Source organism: Sander lucioperca, chromosome 7 (assembly GCF_008315115.2).
Source record: "Sander lucioperca isolate FBNREF2018 chromosome 7, SLUC_FBN_1.2, whole genome shotgun sequence".
NCBI classification, from domain to species: domain Eukaryota; kingdom Metazoa; phylum Chordata; class Actinopteri; order Perciformes; family Percidae; genus Sander; species Sander lucioperca.
The window spans coordinates 41,482,674-41,501,550 of record NC_050179.1 but is presented as its reverse complement, the minus strand read 5'-3'; the positions used below and the strand labels follow the sequence as shown (position 1 = coordinate 41,501,550).

General features: G+C 44.7%; 1 protein-coding gene across 1 annotated transcript in view; it reads left to right on the top strand.

Annotated features, from left to right (window-relative positions):
• The first annotated feature begins 7,443 nt into the window (after positions 1-7,443).
• The window catches only part of LOC116048684 (transcriptional enhancer factor TEF-1-like), a 79,716-nt gene continuing 68,282 nt past the window's right edge, over positions 7,444-18,877 (top strand). Inside the window, exon 1 of the mRNA XM_031297881.2 lies at positions 7,444-7,719. The gene's annotated coding sequence lies outside the window, so the exon portion shown is untranslated. The remainder of the gene's footprint in view (positions 7,720-18,877) is intronic.

The following is an 18,877-nucleotide window of genomic DNA, read 5'->3' as shown; positions in this document are numbered from 1 at the left end:
CAAATATTTAGTACAAATGTCATTGATAACTTTTTGTGTATGTTGCCCATCAAAGAGAACAGTAATGTAATCCATTACTTCTAAATCAAGCTTTAGGCCCAGGGCTTGACATTAGCACCAAGCAACCCAACAAATGCAGGTAGATTTCGGCAGCCACTAGCCACTTTGGCGGGTGGCATACCTTTATATTGTAACACTGGTGGCTGGAGTAGCCTACTGTGCCACTGCCTGACACAGGAACACAGCTGTGATAAATAGTTATGGCGCTCCCATGACTGTTATGGTTTTGGTGTTTTGTCTTGTCTTATTGTAGTCTGTTTTTCTGTCATTTTGGTAGCCTGGTTTTCTGTCATGTCTTGTTTCCTTCTGTTTGTGTTATTTTCGGGTCTTGTCTTGTTTTATGTTCTGTTTCCTGTTTTATTTTGATAGTCTGTTCTCTGTCTTGTCTTGTTTTACTTTCTGTGTTTTCCCGCCCTTGTGATTGCCCTAATGTGTTTCACCTGTTTCCCAGCCTTGTGTCACCTGTCTTGTGTTTCCTCGTTACCCTGTGTATTTAGTCTTTGTCTTCCCCTTGCCCTGTGTCAGATCATTTTGTGTCCTTGCCTTGTTAGTTTGTGTTTTTTCTTGCCAGTTTGTTCGTTCCCGTCAGTGTTCTCTGTGGTTTCAGTCTTCGGGGTTTGGGATATCCTGCTCTCTGGTCTCTTCACTTTTAGAGTGAGTTTTTGCCTTTTCTTGACCCTTCTGGTATGTACCCTGGTTTTCTTTTGTTTAATAAATTTTCAAGCAACTAACGCCTGCCTGCCACTCTCTGCATTTTGGGTCCACCTATTTCCCGCTGAACTTAAAAGAATGATCTGACCACTTGGACCCAGCAGAGAGGCTTCCTTTTTCTTTGGTGGGTGCCCAGTTTTTCCTTTTTCCTTTTTGCTGCTTCCTACGGACTTGGAAAAATGGAACCAGCCCAGTCTACGTCAGATGAACTGTACGAGTTAATCTGTGACCTGATTGAACTTAAAACCATGTGGAAGGAAGAAGCAATTCTGTCATTTGCCCGTGTCAAGGTGTTAGAAAAGCCCTGGCTAAATGACTCAATTCCTGAAAAGGATTAAAAGATTTGTTTCCACTCCTACTCCTCCACCTGCTAGCAGTTTGACTACAGGTTTCATGTCTGTCACCCAGCCTACTCCTAGTCCTGTCAGTTCTACACCTGGAGGAGAGCCAGAGACTTTTTTGACTGTTTTCCAATATATTGCTAAGTGTGCTAGACGGACGGAGGAGGCCAAAGCTGCCAGCCTTCAAGCTGGAAGACAACAGTCCAGTTCGCCTTCTTGCAGCTCCCCTGAAAGCTTGACCATCGGCTCTACGGCAACCTACTCTGTGGGCACCCTCAACTGCAAGCAATCCTTTGAGGGAACTCGCCTAGCCATATTCCCTGGGAACCGTGGAGGCCGGAGACGGGGTAGAAGACAACATGGCTCCCGACGCCATGCCCTGCTTCACCCTCTCTTCAGCCCAGAGTCCTCGCTGTCCAACGGCCTCAAGCCCGTGGTGTCCAGCGAGCCAGAGCCTGAGCTGACCAGTGTTACCAGTGTTCCCGAGCTGATGTGCAACCCTTCTGTTCCCGAGCTGACGTGCAACCTTTCTGTTCCTGAGCTGACGTGCAGCTCTCCTGACCCTGGGCCGACGTGCAGCTCTCCTGACCCTGGGCTGGCTAGCTGCCCCATCCCAGAATCCCAGCTAGCTAGCATCCCCCCTGAATCTAGGCTGGCTAGCAGCCTCTCTGAGCCCCGGCTAGCTAGCAGCCCCCCTGAATTCAGGCTAGCTAGCAGCCTCTCTAGTGTCCCCGAGTTCTCTAGTTTCCCCGAGCTTTCTAGTGTCCCCAAACTTTCTAGCGTCCCCGAGCTGGCTAGCAGCCTTCCAGAATCCCGGCTGGCTAGCAGCCTCCCAGAATCCCGGCTGGCTAGCAGCCTCCCAGAATCCCGGCTGGCTAGCAGCCTCTCCGAACCTCGGCTGGCTATCAGCCTCTTAGATCCCCGGCTGGCTAGCAGCATCCCTGGTTCCCGGCTGGCTAGCAGCCTCACAGATCCCTGGCTGGCTAGCAGCCTCTCCGTACCCCGGCTGGTTAGCGGCCTCCCTGGACCCCGGCTTACGTGCAGCCGCCCTGAACCGCCGCTGACGTGCAGTTCCCCTGAACTGCCGCTGACGTGCAGCCGCCCTGATCCACCGCTGACGTGCAACCACACAGTCTCCGATGACAGCTCTTCAAGAGTCTTCCAGTCGTCTAGAGTCTCTGATGACAGCTCTTCAAGAGTCTTCCAGTCGTCCAGAGTCTCCGATGACAGCTCTTCAAGAGTCTTCCAGTCGTCCAGAGTCTTCGACGACTGACCTCCCAGAGTCTTCGACGACTGACCTCCCAGAGTCTACGTCGACTGACCTCCCAGAGTCTACGACGACTGACCTCCCAGAGTCTACGTCGACTGACCCTCCCAGAGTCTACGTCGACCGCTCTCCCAGAGTGTTCGCTTACAGGCAAGCCAGTGACTATGCCGGTCTCCGGCGCCCCAGAGACTGCCCCTGAGGCTTTGCCGGTCCCCGGCACCCCTGAGACTGTCCCTGAGACTGCCCTTGAGACCGCCCCAGTGACTTTGTCCTGTCCTGTTCCCCAGAGACCTTGCCTTTGTTTTCGGTCAGACCCACTCCTGCCCCTTGTGTCCTGTCGGCGGTCGGACCTGCTCCTGCCCCTCATGCCCTGTCGGCTCCCCTGTCGACCTCTCTTCCCGTTGCCTGTTTGGCAGACTCCAGCTCAGCTGACCCGTCGCCTGTCTTCAACCCAGCTGACACGTCGCCTGGCATCAGCCCAGCTGACCCGTCGCCTGTCTTCAGCCCAGCTGACTCGTTGCCTGTCTTCAGTCCAGCTGCCCCTTCTCCTGCTCGGTCTGCCTGTCCTCCTGAGGGGTTTCGCCTTTGCTGCAAACCTGCTTGGCCTTCAGAAGGGATTCACCTTCGCGGACGGCCCCCAGAGGGTTTTCGCCTTCGCAGACGGCCTCCCGAGGGGATTCTCCTTCGCCGCTGGCCTTCAGAAGGGATTCGCCGCTGGCCTTCAGAAGGGATTTGCCTCCGGCCTTCAGAGGGGATTCGCCTTCGCCACCGGCCTTCAGAAGGGATTCGCCTTCGCCGTTGGTCTTCAGAAGGGACTCTCCTTCGCCGCTGGCTTTCAGAAGGGATTCACCTTTGCCTCCGGCCTTCAGAAGGGATTTGCCTTCGCCGCTGGCCTTCAGAAGGGATTTGCCTTCGCGGCCGGCCTTCAGAAGGGATTTGCTTTCGCCGCTGGCCTCCTGAAGGGTTTCGCCTTCACAGACGGCCTCCAGAGGGATATTGTCTTCGCTGCCAGCCTCCAGAGGGATTCTGCCTTCGCCGCCGCCCTTCAGAGGGGTTTCGCCTTCTCGGATAGCCTCCAGAGGGGTTTCGCCCTGAGAGGTTCTACCTTCGTCGACGGCCGCCAGAGGGGTTTCGCCTTCGCCGACGGCCACCTCTGAGTCCTCGACGTCCTGCTTGGCTGCCTGAGAGGCTCTACCTTCGCCAACCTGTTCGGCCGCCTGAGAGGCTTCGCCTTCGCCGGCAGCCGCCTCGGAGTCCTCGACGTCCTGCTTGGCCGCCTGAGGGGCTCTACCTTCACCCACCTGTTCGGCCGTCTGAGGATCTTCACCGTCCTGCTCGACCTCCTGAAGGTCCTCGATGGCCTGTTCGGCTGCCCAAAGGGTTCCGCCTTCGCTGCTGTCCGCAGCCCTGGACTAGCTGGCCGCTGCACCTTGGGGCCGAGGCCACTCTGTCCCCTGTTGCTGAGGCCTCCATGTTCCCTGTCCCGAGTGGCCCCTCTCTGTTCCCTGTCCCGAGTGCCCCAGTGCTCTCTGTTCCCTGTGCCTCAGTGCTCTCTGTTCCCTGTGCCCCAGAGCCCTCTGTCCCCAGTTCCCTGGGTCCCGCCGTCCTCAATTTCCCTTGCCCCTACTGACTCTTGTGCCTTCCCTCGCCCCTCCGGGGTTGATTTATTTACCCTGGTTTTCTTTTGTTTAATAAATTTTCAAGCAACTAACGCCTGCCACTCTCTGCATTTTGGGTCCACCTATTTCCCGCTGAACTTAACGTCACATTGTCGCGCGACAGGTCGTGAATGGCGAGTATAGAGAGGCGAAGTCTCTCCCCTTCCGGTGGAGCGGATGGGACCTTAATTCGGAAAACAATATGAACGGTAGTGAGCGGAGAGAGGCAAATTATTTTTTGATCCCGTTTGAATTGAGCTATGGATTACAAATATGATGATCGTCAATTTAAAAGATAATTCTTCAACCGAAGAAAGTCTCAGTTAGCCGTAGGTTTGTCATATGACCACTTAGTTTTGTGTGAAACCGCTCAGTGAACTACATCTCTCGTCTCACACAATTTACGTCACCTAGCTTGATGCTCATCTTGCTCGCTAGCTAGTCAGCTTAGCTCTGTTCCACAACACATGTAACGTTATCTTACCTGATGTGTTTTATCCAGTGAAGTGTTTTCAGCAGATAAGCAAAAGAACAAGTAAGATCTGCTGCTCATTTGAGTAAGACGTCATCCATGCGACTTTGAAGTGTGTAATCTTTCTAATTATGTATTTTCACAGTCTTATACTTCAACAGTTTAACAATAAACTCAGACTTTCTTGACTTGCGAAATTATCTATTAAACTGATGAACATCCAGCCCAGTCTCATGGCCAACATGGCTCAACTTGGCCAATAAATCTGATTCTGATTTGGCAATGGCTTGAATGTAACAGACATTACTTAATATAAAAAAGTTACACACTAAAGCTTTAACCAGCCTGTTTTAATGCAAACACGGCTTTTGAGCTGAATGTACGGTGAACACAGCTAGGGCTTGGTACCCTCTCGTCCAGCAGTACATTGCACAGGAAGTCAGGAAACGCATATCAGGAACATATGTCGCCATCATGTTTTCAATTGTGCGTGTGTAGAACATGTCTGCGTATGTATATGTGTATTGGAGTTAGAAGCGCGTGTTCATCTGATGTCTGTGTGCAAGTCTGCAGCTGTCTGCGTCTGTACTGAAGGTATGATCAAGGCCTTAGAGGCAGAACAAGATGCACATTTATCCTCCCTCTCTCTTTAACCTCTCAGTTAGTAGGCCGGGAGGTTTGGTATCTTGCTCAAGGTTTTATGTTATTCAAGTTTCATGAATATTTTTAATTCATAATACATACATTTTATAAATGATATTCTAAACTAAGCTCAGATGAATCTGGTCAAACCCATGTGGAGACCCTTATTGTTTAGAATGCTCCCCACAGACCACACAAGGGCTCTTTGTGACATTTTGTGTCCAATGAAAGCATAGATTAAAAGGTTCTACTTCAGACAGCATTGCCCCAATTAGAGGTTACTGGACAATTTTTTTTCCATCCACAAAATTATTTTTGGCACCTCAAAGAGTTTCTCGGGAGTGACAGTCAAATCTATTTATATGTTATGGCTGTACTATTTTGACATGATCTGAGCAGTGATTTGGATCTTTTTACAGGGTTTCTGCAGGGCCTTAAAAAGTCTAAAAAGTAAAACATTTCAAAATTGTAGGCCTTAAAAAGTCTTTAATTCGCTGAAGTATTGTGTTCTAGGTCTTAAATAATTTTAAACAGGTCTAATTCTCCTACATCAATGAAACACTACCTCTAATGCTCATTGAAATGTTCCTGCAGCGCTTTAGAATTTTTTTTTTTTTTTTTTTTTTTTATTCTGTGGTGTTGTAGTTCTTTTTGTTGCTAGTCCAAATATAATTTGCTGTATTACGACAACAAATGTGACCAACATGCAACTTATATTTAAGCCAATCTAGACACCAGTCCTATAAATGCCAGTGAGGAAATGGAGGAATTGTTTCAGACAATGTTTCCGGACTCTGACATTTGACTTTTTTATGTTGTGATATAGGTCTTCAATTTTCATTCATAATGGTCTTAAAAATGTCTTAAAAAGTCTTAAATTTGACTAAGTGAAACCTGTAGAAACCCTGTTTTATAATACACAAACCAACACCATGAGTACATAAATCTCAGGAAGCTAATGCTACATTTCTAAATAATAGATGTATTTTTGCCCCTTAGATTCAAGTGTTTGGCTCTCCATGTAAAAGATATAGGATCCCAGGCACCGACAGCATTAATAAATCATCAGGAAACCAGGTGAGGTCAGATTCAAGGTCAGACTATTGACCTCGAGGTCACCGAGCTGAATGTTTTACACGTCGGTTCTGTGTTTGCATGGCTCTGAGTCTGAGAATGAGACACACATGCCTCCACAAAGATGTCTCTGTACACTCACATGTGAGTCAGCTGTGTGTGGGTGTGTTTGTATGCATCTGTGAGAATTTTACTTGCACACACAAACACTGACACGCTGCCATGTGGAATGCTAGACTATTGGCTGGCTGGCTGGCCTGGCTGTAGTGTCAGGTTGCAGTAGGTGTTTCAGGCTGTGACCCTGGCATATCTGTGTTTGTTTTATGTCACAGCCCCTCCCTCTGGGGAGATGACAGTCCAGCAGTGCCTGAGGGGATGAAACCTGAGATAGGCAGAGCTAAGTAGTAAACAACAACTCCTTTATGAGGCAGAGGTGGCTGCCTGCTGCATTCAAAGATCTGAGAGAGACAAAGATATTCTTAGGGCAGTGGCTACTCAAAGTGAGTTCCCCAGCAGCCCTGGGGGTCCTTCAGGGCAGTCCGGCGGGCCACAGCTAAATTAATTTTTCATTTCACTGCTTGTTCATTTCGAGTTAGGACAGTCTGGGTGTAGCTTGAGATGCAACTTTAACGCAGAGGTTAAACAAATATCTAGAGGAGGATTTAGATAGATGACAGACTACTTATGTACTAATTATTCTTGCATGCATATATTAGCTTAAAGTTAGACATGTAAATTTTGCCGAACAGCAGCCACTATGTAACAGTTGTGCCTAATATATTTGGTACCCGTAAAATCGTGGATTCTGTAATTAAGTGTTCACTTTATTGCTTATGTATTAAACCTTTCATTTGTAATAAAATGTATTCTCTTAAAGTCACATATCGTCGCTAAAGCGTTTGAAATGCCGTTTTAATTATTTTAAATCTAACTTTTGAATTTTTGAGGACAAACTTTGTCCTAAATTGTATTTGACGTGGCATAAAAGTTTAAAAATTAAACTCGCACAAAGATGTCACTGTATTTCTTTAACAGACCTTGTGTGATTCCTTGTCAGCTGCGTGTATTTTTTTTTTTTCTCGGCCCATTCTCCTCCTCCACTGAATAGAGTTTGGGCGCTCCACTCTTTTCTTTTGTTGTTGAACGCAGCTCATACAGTCCGGCCCCTTCCCCCTCGCTGTCTTTCTTTTTTTCTCCACCCATCCTCCCATCTCTCATTCACTCTATTTCATCCATCCAGGGTGACGCCAGTCCCTCTCACCCCGCCCCGTTCAACTCAGTCCACTGCGTTCATTTCATTCCTGCTCCCATTCCGCGCATATTTCGCATCCTTGGAGAGACGCTGCGCATTTTACGCACTCAGCGCGCCCGATCCTTCATCAAACCAAAACCGTGAGGAGACTCTGGAGTTGGCGGAGTGCTTCCCGATGCTGTAGCGACTCCGATCCATGGAAAAGTGTGGGAATTAATCCATTAAGAGGCGTATGAATCGAGGTAAGTTCCCAAGGAGGAGACCCCCCCCCCCCCCCAGCCTGCGCGTCTGAAAGCCCTCGGACGTTTCGCTTGTTCTAAATCCCGAAGTGGTCACTGAAGCTGAAATTCAAACAATTACGGCGACATCGCGAGCGAAATTGACACAGTCAAACCCCTCATAGATGTTAAACAAGTCTAACAAGCTCTCTTGCCGTGTGAGCTTCAAAGCGAGGGATGTCTCTTTTTCACTTACAGTTGTATTCCCCTTTCTGCCGACACCAAAAAACAAACCTGGTTTTGTATCACTTATTTCCCCCGTATACTAAAATACATGCTGTAGGCTATTTCTCTATCAGAGTTAGGTTCATGAATTGACCTAAATGTAACGCGAAAAAGATAAGAACATTTTCGCTGCAGCGTTGGGAGGCAGCTTCACAAAGCTGGGAGTGAATGGGCGACTTGTTGCATCGGCGGGGTTTTCTCTTTTCCGACACAGGCAGGCCCCACTCACAGGAACAGGCCATAGGCTGATAACGTGCACACAACCAGTGTTTACCCAGTGGACAGAGCACATTATATGCTCAATGAGAACACGATCATACAGGCCGCTGGTAGATTTGTTAACGCATTTACTCCTCTTCATCTTAAAGAGAAAAAAAAACTAATATTGAGGATTAGAACTCATTTATAAAAGCCTATTTTGAATTTTCCTACATTTTCTGATTTAATCTGAGGAGTCATTCATGCTTTTCTAAAAATATGATTTACATTTTTTAATACATTTTTCATACTTGTTCAACCACCATTTCATTTTACACCGGCTCATATGTTTTAAGTCTGTATAAAATCCCCATATGGGCTTAGTTGTGTTGTGTATTTCCTTTTTAAAAATTGATTAAAGGACTGCTCTTGTCGTTTATAGCAAGATGTCTGTTGTGATGCAGGTCATCATTATTGGAGAAAAGTACAGCCTGTAGGATGAAACATAGTAGCTTTAATCCATATTTCAGATGAGGGGAGGGTTATGTTAGATGAAAGGATTTGAATTTAGAGTAGTTATGGCTTCTTTTTAACAGAATTGATCTGGCTGCAAAAAAATGTCAAATGGAGATAAATGTTTTGCCTTGTCAATATAGTTGAGAAGATGTACATCCAGTGAACTAATCACAGCCATAATCACAGTCATAGTGAGTTTAGGACTCTGGTAAAATGTATTATTGAATAAAGTATCTTCTATCTATCTCTTCATTATTGTTATAATCTATGCTATTTTGAGATTATTTCCCCAATTAATCGATCCATTTTTTTTCAAAACATTATTTTAAAATCATGAAATCTGCCTAATATAATTTGTTCAGAACCCAAAGCAATGTCCTTAAATATTGTTCACTTAACAACACTCAGACACTTAGAAATTCAGTTCACAATTATTTAAACAGTGGAAAGCAGCAAATGCTCACATTTAAGAAGTTGTAACCAAAGGATTTCGGGCATTTTTGCTTAAAAATTACTTAGTAGTTAATCAATGAGTAATATGATTAATTATCTGTCAATCAATTAACTAATTTTTAGGTTTACCACTGTTAAAAAACGATCAGTGTGTGAGATAGACAGACATATTGCTAAATGTGATGCTTTACACTATTAATATCTGTCATTTCTCCTGAAAATATGAATTTCAGCAAATTGCTTTTTATTCTCTCTTTTTGCCCATTTAAAGTGTTTCAAAATGATGAATCAGGCAGTCCTAAAGTGTAACAGAGGAAGGTGTGTGTGTGTGGGTGTGTGTGTGTGTGATTATCTTTGCTGTGTCTAGGCGTGCAAGTGTTCAAAGCTTTTGTCAGTCACCCTGGGCAAACAGCCTCCCGTCGTCCCTCCATTCCCCCCCCCCTCCCGTGCCTCTCCCTCTTCAGTCCGTTGACATCTGTTTTGAGTGCTCTGTGCACCTGTAGAGACCGGGGAAGAGTGTGTGTTAGAGAAAGGGAAGAAGGCGGACGAAGGGAGGTGCAGAATGCAAATCCAGGCATGTTTACTGGGCCTAAGCAACACAGTATGACTGGCTAATGACCATTTGGTGTGTGTGTGTGTGTGTGTGTGTGTGTGTGTGTGTGTGTCAATGTGCGCACATTTGTGCGTGTGTGTTTGCCTCTTGCTGTCCAGGCCAGGCAGGCCTATTGTTGCGGCAGCAACATGCGTTGGTGGATGAGGACGCACCATATGGCCTCTGTGTGCTTTAGCCACAACCACTGTGTACGTCCATGTTTGTGTGTGTGTTCACGTACTACACCAATGCTGTTACAGTATGGTGGAGTTGTGAACGGCAGGCTGCTCACTGCCTTCCTCATTGTTGTTTCATCTGTTCTCTAATTTCTAGACATGAGGACAAAATCCAGCACACTGATTTCTATGGAATCTGAATTAGAAGGAGTAATCTTCCTGGCATGTAATGTTGTCGTGTGACATCCAGACATGGTCCCACTGTTCATTTTTTATTGAAATAATTTACGTTTTCTTAAGCCAAATGAGCTGAGAGTTTGAGGTGTAAATTGTCAGTTTAATGTGTGGATGAATCCACAGGTGATACAGTGAAACCTGGAAATTATGTGATGCTTCTGGCTGTGAAGACATTGGTGTGTTGTTGAATTGTCTCATTTTGTTAAAACAACGATGATGCTAATTAAAATCAACTCCTAAAGTATCCCTGCAGTCCTGTTTTGTTTTCCTGACTTTTACAAATCTCTGACTATATCAGCTTGTGCATATTATTTAGTTTTGGCTCATAAATGTAGTGATTTTCTTCGTGTTGTGCTCACCAGAAAGTGAAAGGCCTTTAGCATGTAGCAGAATGAATAAGGATACATTACCTGGCTGTGTTTTTGAGGAGGATAAAAACTCAGAGTGTAAAAGAAGGGAAGCCTGTGCCAGTATGTAATGAAATTTAGGGAGCGGTGCTGGTTTATTAGAGCAACAATGCTGAGAGTGTGGGGGTGAGTGGGTTCGAGGGTGTGCGGGGGCAGGGGGTGATGGGGGTAGTTGGGGAAAGGGTGGGTGGGTTTTGGAGGGTGAGGTGGGGGCTCAGGCTTTGTTTAGGGGATGGGGAAACAATAGGCATCCTCCTGGTTGGGGGATGTTGGTGTGCATGGGAGAAGGGGGGAGCTGGTTTCTGGCTGCAGGAGGCTGTGGAGCCTGTGCTGGCTTGTCTGACTGCCCGTCTCCCCTCACCCCCGTCAGTCTCTTGTCACTCTCTTATGGCCATACTAACACAAGTACTTCTCAAAATGTACATCTTGGTTTTTATCTGAGCTGAGTATCACATAACCCACAATGTGTTACTATCAGCATATTTAGCAGATAATAAGAATGTAATTACCATACAGATGGTTCTGCAACATATTGTAAGATAGTCATTTGTGCAATATCATGATGTGTGTAAGTGAAGAGAATAACCTTACACTAAAAGGACAAAATACATTTTTAGAAAGTAGGAGCTACCTTATGTTGCTTCTATTCTCTGCAGTTGCACAAAGTTTTATAAAAGCAGAGATGAGTTTTCATTTATACACATTGTATTGTTCAAATGCTAAAAGCTGAACAGTTCAGACAGAATATTTATGCAGTCAAAGAAAGAAACACTGCGTCGATATTGTTTTTAAAGTCCGAGAAAAGCAAAATCTAAACACATTATAGATGAAAATGTGAAAACACTTACAAAGTAGTAGTACTGAGTTGTGGAGTTAGACCTTAAAACCAGCATTTCTGTGTCCAGGATTTTTGGGCAACCTGAAATCATGGTTCGATTATGCACTGAAGTCAACCAACATAACCCCTCCCCTACTTTATAAAAACTATGTTACTACTAACAGAGTGCATGGCATCAGTGCCGTTTCGTTCACCCCCTCTTGTGAGTGGCGCAAGTTCCACATGCTCTCTTAAGGCCCTGACACACCAAGAAGATCGTCGGCCGATGGTCCAAGTTGAGTTTGGGGCAACGTGAGGCGACGCCACAGTTGGCCTTTTGCGCCACTAGTTCTTGGCCATCTGCTTGATGTATCAGGGCCTTTAGCTCTTTCAGTCTAATAACTACATGAATAAACAACTGTTAAATCCCACACTTATTTCAACACAAGAATAGCCGTCACTAGCATACCTTTCAGTCGACTAGCCCGATTTGGCTACCTGGCCGCCGGCAGTTTACTGGTCACTGCTGTGGGTGTATGCTTTGTGCCGTCTGTCATTGTAAAGCGGCACACTTCTTCGGCTCAGGGTGTGTGTGCTGTCCTACCATAGACTGTGTGCTATTGGGTTAGCTGCTGCTAACGATAGTCTGTTGGTGAAGCGGCACTTGGTCTTCGGCTCGTGGTGTGTGTGCTGTGCTATAAACTATATAGTGAACTAATACAGCTGCAACAAAAGTCTTTAGATGCCCCACGGCCCATGGCAGCGGCTTCTTCTTCAGCTCAGCACCTTCAGTCAAATTTGATGTACTCTGCAATTTTTTTAAACATTCAGATTTGGCTGGGTGGTTAAAAACACATTTCCCTGTGGTGTGACAGACTCGGAACACATTTATTTTGCTTTACCAGGACTTTAACATTAGCAGATGCCTATCTCCCAGTACATCTGTTGCTATCATAGCGTTCTGTTTCTCTGTCAGGCTGTCAGTCAGACAACAAACCTCTTGGTTAATCAAATTTGTGTGTGTGTGTGTGTGTGTGTGTGTGTGTTGAGCAGTGGGGACGAGAGCAGAGCATATGTTAGCTGTAGAGGATGTAATTGTGGTAGATACATGGAGTTTACTGTACTCTCTTCACATTCATGCAGCCGTACAATGTACCTTTTTAATAGGTGTGGAATAAGTCTTAAACACAAACACATGCACATAAACACACATGTGGTTTCTGTCTTGGTGCAATGCTCCTGAGTTCACACTTATTAAATTGTGTTGGTATTGCTGCAACCTCCCGAGGCCTCTCTTTCTACTGGTGGATAATATTGTCTTAGAATATTGTTGTGTGTGTGTGTGTGTGTGTGTGTGTGTGTGTGTGTGTGTGTGTCTACATATGACAGTGAACCCCCCAGGAAGAGGCCACATAATGGCTCAGTCTGACTCAGCAAAAATTGGTGGAAGAAAGGAATAACGGAGAAGGATGGAGAGAAGAGCTGCTAGCTAAACCTTTTACCATCACATTTCTAGAAAAATGCACTTCCCCGTATCAGTGTACAATCTGTGACCAATTACTGTGTGTGCATAAATGTTAATGCTTCTGTGAGAGGAGATGGTGAAATAATGAGGAGTGCATGCTGTGAATCACTGCCTCTTCACCTTTCATAAAGCAAGTCGCTCTCTCAATTTCTTTCTCAAGTATGTATTAGCGCAGAGAAAGAATGAAAGAAGCTTTGCTGGTTTCGTTTCACTGATGCTGCTTTTTGATTTGTCCCAAAAATATCTGCCTTTGTTTTTAAACATGAAATCAGGTCAGAACTAATCAAACCAACTCGAGTTGGAAAGACTTTTTCATAAAGGTGATTATTATGCAAGATAAATTTATCAGTAATGATTAATTGAAATCATGACCATCTGAACTTTAAGTAAATGCAGAGACGTGCACCAGAGCCAAGACAAAAATCACGAGTAATAGAGTAAAAAACTGATTGTCTCTAGTAGAAATGGAAGCACAAGAACAGTTCAGTCTGCAGCTTCTAACTGAATCTTTGTGGTTTAAAGTGTAGTTTCTATAAGATATCTGCTTTATATTTACGTTTCATGTTCGCTTTTAGGAGTCGTGCTATGTAACTGCTGATGAAGACCCAACAACACCTGATTTTGCCGCTTAATAATAAAAGCACTCCCCACACAGTTCACTCAAGATGCAGCTTAAAAAAACACTGTTTTGAGTCCTGTTGGTGAAAATTGTCACATGGTTGATGATTGTGTAGCCTTGTGATACCCCTTTCCCACTAGCCAAAAATCCACTTACATCTGGCTTTTGGTTAGAATCGGCATTCGCTCCCAGGAGAAATTACTCTGCAGTAGGCACGGGTATTTCTTGTCTCCAGCTAAGATCGGCAGCAATGAAACAGGATACCTGGGTAGATGTGCTAACTTTCATCCATTTTCCGGGCGCAATGCTGTGACGCAATTAATTTACCTATAATGCATTGAGAATGCATAACTCAAGCCACAATCATTTGTGCCAGTTCTCATTAATATTCAACAAGCTAAGCTGCTTGACTCTGATTGGCTAACAGCTAGCCAATGAGAGCCTGGCTATCAGCATCCTTTACACAGCGCAACTGGGCGAGCTCATGAATAGTAATGAGCTCAGGCAACACCATGTCAGACTGACCAGCTTTTGTAATTGGCCTGATTTCTCTGATTTCTTTTCAGTGGCTAGAGCTGACAGAGGAGGTAGCAGTTCATTTTCACATTCACGACATAACACAAACACATATGGACCTAACATATTTCAAAAAATACAAGTAAAAACGGTTTTGTGTGGCAGGGCACCTTTTAAGCCGGTGTAATACACAAAGAATTGTAGCAATATGGTAGGCAGGGAAGAAGAAGACTGCTAGCAAAAATCGATGGAAACAATGCAGGATTTAAAATATATAATTAAAAAAAATGCTGTGTGCATGTTTTATGAGAAAGGAAATACACTCAGCATGTTTGTCAGGCCTTGAAGATGCACACAATGCCTTTTGGTAAATAAATGAATGTAAGCATAGTGTCATGTGTCACATAGCTCTCCGTTGTGAGCACCGTCCAGCAGAGAGCCACGCTAAAAATTATGCAAATTACGCACGGACAAATTTGTGTAGCTACCTATGACAACACGAACTTTGCCATATCTCGACCAAAATAAATGCTATCAATGCGAAACTTTGCCACTCTAGGGCTCCCTCAACAAATTTTATTTTACAAGTACAAAAACGACTCATCCGATTTTTACGAAATTTTGAGGGTACTATCTAGGGCCACTCCTGAGGCCATGCCTCCAGTTGGGTACTGATTCGTCAAAGTGGGCGTGGTCTATGGGACCCAGGTTTGGATTCACCACTTACACTAATGTGAGCAACTTCAAATTTACATTGATGTACAATAGTTCATGGACCTCACATACCAAAAATTACACATATGGGCCACTAGGTGGAGCTATAATGACATCAAACGTGTGTTTGCCTATAACTCCCACATTACACATTAGAAACCCTTACATCCACGTGTTCCTTGAATCGAGCTGAATCTGATGATATAGGCCACGCCCATTTCCGCTAAGAAGTTTTTCCGCAATATTGCGCAATGTGCAAAACCAACTTTTTCGAACTCCTTCTAGGCCGTAGGACTGATCTGCACGAAACCTGGTAAGTAGCATCTCCAGATGGACCTGACCAAAAGTTTTCAAAAGAATTTTGCTACGTTAAAGTATGCGCATTTTACGACCAAACAAATTTTCCTAGCTAGCTACCAAACACTAACTTTATCGTATCTCGGCCAAAATAAATGCTATCAGCAAAGGGATTATTGTTCAACATCGCACTACAATGGTCTGTTCCAAATTTGGTGACGATCGGCCATTAGGGGGCGGTATATTCAACGTTTATGTGTTTTGGTCAATAACTCAATGCATGTAAATGGGACATTTGCGATTGCAATTTCTCTGCCGTAGTAATTACTATCAACATGAAACATGACCAGTTTTGGCCCTTTTACTCAATCAATGTTAATGGAATATTTGCAATGGCAATGTACCACAGACCTTGCAGCTCACACCTCTCGATATTTCCTGACGTTTGCCTTTCCACTGCTACGCTTCTGGGTTCCGCTTTCGCATGCTCCCCGGGTCGTCGGGGGTCACTCACGCCGATGAGGACCCCGTCTTAACTGCTTGAAGTTCTAGTTTAGATTTGTTCCACACTGGTCACTACCAGTGTGGAGCTCAGGGACAGTACATCAGCTCTGGCTGAAATCATATTCTTAAATACATTCTGACTGTTTGAATAACATGAGGTGCAAATGATGCGTCTGCTGTGGAGGCTGTTTAAGCGGCAAGATAAATGAAGCACCCATGAATCTGTTGAGATACGTAACACTTTAGTCGCACATAAAGTCACACGAGTAAAAAATGAGTGTTGGGGAAAAAAACACTAAAATAAGCAGAAAACAAGAAATATCACCTCAGATGTTGAATAATTCTGTAAGAACTGTAAGGGGCCATTACAACATGGCAAAACATTGTAAAGTGGAGCAATGTTTGCTTTGAGGATTATGAGAAAATCCTCTTGTATTGCATAAAACCTGTGTGTAAATGTGTGTCCAAATGTTGGAAGCAGTTAAAACATATGCTGTTGAAAATTCCAAATGCAAATATACTGTATATTTGAATTGTAAAAAGCAACAGACATTCGAAAAGGTTAGGGCTACTTGGATATGTGAAAATCATAATTACAATTATTTTGGTCAAGATTGAAATCAGGGTTATTTAACACGATTACTCATTGACTTTGGAAAATATGTTGCCATTATTGAATAAAAACAAAAACAAACCAACAGTGAAAACACCTTGAACTGTGAAATATCCCTTAATACTTTTCCCCGTTTGAACTTTCTTCCTTTCTCATTCAGAACTCAAGACAAAATAAGAGTTTACTTGCTAAACGTAATGTGCAAAATAATCATTTTTCTTGATTACTCTGGTTTTGTGATCGTTAGGAGCGATCACGATACAAAATTTGATTAATTGCATAGCCCTAATATTGATGCATCTCAGTTCCCTTATTTGATAGCTCCTCGCTCCTCGGCTGAACCAGAAGTTGTTCTGTCCGTCCTTCGTGAAGGCCGTCTCAAAGCTCTTCTTTCAGCCCCAAGGAGCGAGCATTGAGGAGGGAACACCGAGGAGCTATAAGCGAGGATACACTAGCAGCCTTCCCAAAAGCCGTGCAGCTGAAAGTGTTGCTAACTCCGCCTATACAACTGATTAATTAATGTGACGCTTCAGGGGAAAGGACATCTCATTACTCTAAAACAAATTTCCTTGTTTCCTCTCCTCCCATGATTTCCTCGCGTCTCTCCCGTGCTTCCTCGGTGGGACGGACTAAGACGTGAGGAAGGAAGGCAAGTGGAGGAGCCGGGGATGCAATTTAAGAGAACTGACATGTACCTACGACATCAATGTAAATGTCTAACTGGAAAGATGACGAGATACAGGAATTTCTTTTGGTAAGAGCCAACGCCAAAACCGTCAGACATATTCGGGAAACGGCAAGAGACTTAGTTGTTTATGACCAAATTACAAACGGCTCCGTGACCGCGGTGTAATCCGCATCATGTCCTGTCTCCTGCACGTTCCATAAAGGGAGAGAGGAATAATGTTGCCGTGTTAAGTTAGACGTTATATAGGACACTATTGTATTCATTTATTTTGTAATGTGTCTGTATTTTGATCTTTTCAAATATGTTTTATGTTGTTAAATATGCCCATACGAGTAGTTATGTCTTCCGTTGCATTTGTCCTAGATATTCAATAATAGATATTCAAATGTATTCACTCCACAGCGCTGCAGAGGAGGGTCTGGCTAGTCCACACAGCATTCCGGGATAGGAGAAAAACGTGCTCTGGTTTATTGGCATTTCTTTAAACCAATCACAATTGTCTTGGGCGGTGCTAAGCGCCGGATGTAGCAATGGTGCTTCTGCAAAATAGCCTTGGGAAGGAACTTGTTTTGGTGGAACATGCGTATGTTCAAAGGTTGTTTTAGTCATGTAGACTAGTAGATGGTAACCCAGATTTGCGAAAACTCTTGCAAGACTTGCTGGCCGACGACTTATCCTAACCTTAACCAATTGAGGTCAATGCCTAACCTTAACCATTCAAAAGTCAACGCCTAAAGGCCGTTACAGACCAACCAGTTGGACTGATCAGTCTCCCCGAGTTGGTCAAAAAAGTGCCTGGGAACACACCAAAGCGACGAGACGTAATACTTCTCCATAACAGCAGGCGCCGCTAATCTGTATTGTCGCCCAAAAAATGAAAACCGGCAGCTGATTGGACGAACGCGTCACATGGGTCTGGCTGCTGCTTCCGGATTTTGGATTTTTCAACCGGCCATTAATGGCGACTCATTCAGAATATGATCTCATATTGTACTAAATAGTTCACAAAACGTGTTTCTGAAAACATTTTAAGCGAGAAATAGGCCATGCAGTTGCTGAATCTGTCTTCATTTCAGATCGACAAAGGTCAGTTTAAAAGATTTTCGTCAGATTATGAGAGGTTTAGTCACGGTCATCCTGCTTGCCATTTCCGGGTGAGTCCCGACTGTCCTGTCTCCAACTCAGCATGTCAGGTCGGCCAAAATGAAGGCAGACAGCTCCTCCAACGGACGACGGCACGGAACACACCGAACAGACTCGAGTCACTGACCTCGCAAATCTTGGGTTACCATCTAGGCACGACCCACCTATAGGCTTAGACATTTCCGTGTTCCGTGTCCGCGTACAACTGTGGACTTGTACTGGTTGTGCGGATGTGCACGCTGTTCCATTCATGCTACAATCATTTATGCACATATCCGTATCCTCCAGCACTTGCGCAATTTCTCGCCAGAAGTCCAATACCATTTGGCTGTCTTTGTATACCTTTTAAAGAAAAACTATATAAATGTGGGTAACGGCGGATCTTCTTTCTTCAAAACAAGCAATCAATTTTGTTGTCTTCTTCTTGGAAAACCAGCTGGAGGTGCATACGCCACAAACTGGAATGTGAAACAATTGATGGAGCATGCACAGTCAGCGTGCTTGCTATGCGTACAGTCTGGTCGTGGTCATAAAATGTGGGCTGCCCGCTTAAGACCCTCTGCTAATGCAGGCACACACATCATGTGCATTACATTTCATTACAACCTCACTGGCCTGGTTTTAAGAATATGGAGGCAGAGAGCCATGCACATTGCATGCTCACAAACACATACATGTAGTTGGCATTTGGTGGAAGCCAGTAAGTGCTGTAAGAAAGAAGTGTAAGAGGAAGAAAGGCAACACAGAGGGAGAGCATGTGAGTCCAAGGCAGCTGCAGGGCTGTGGCTGGATGCCCTGTGTGTGTTCTCCTGAGGGCTGGCACTGACAACATGAAGCCTGCTGTCCTGGCTGAAGTAGGTCCAGGCTTGCCTGGTGACAGAG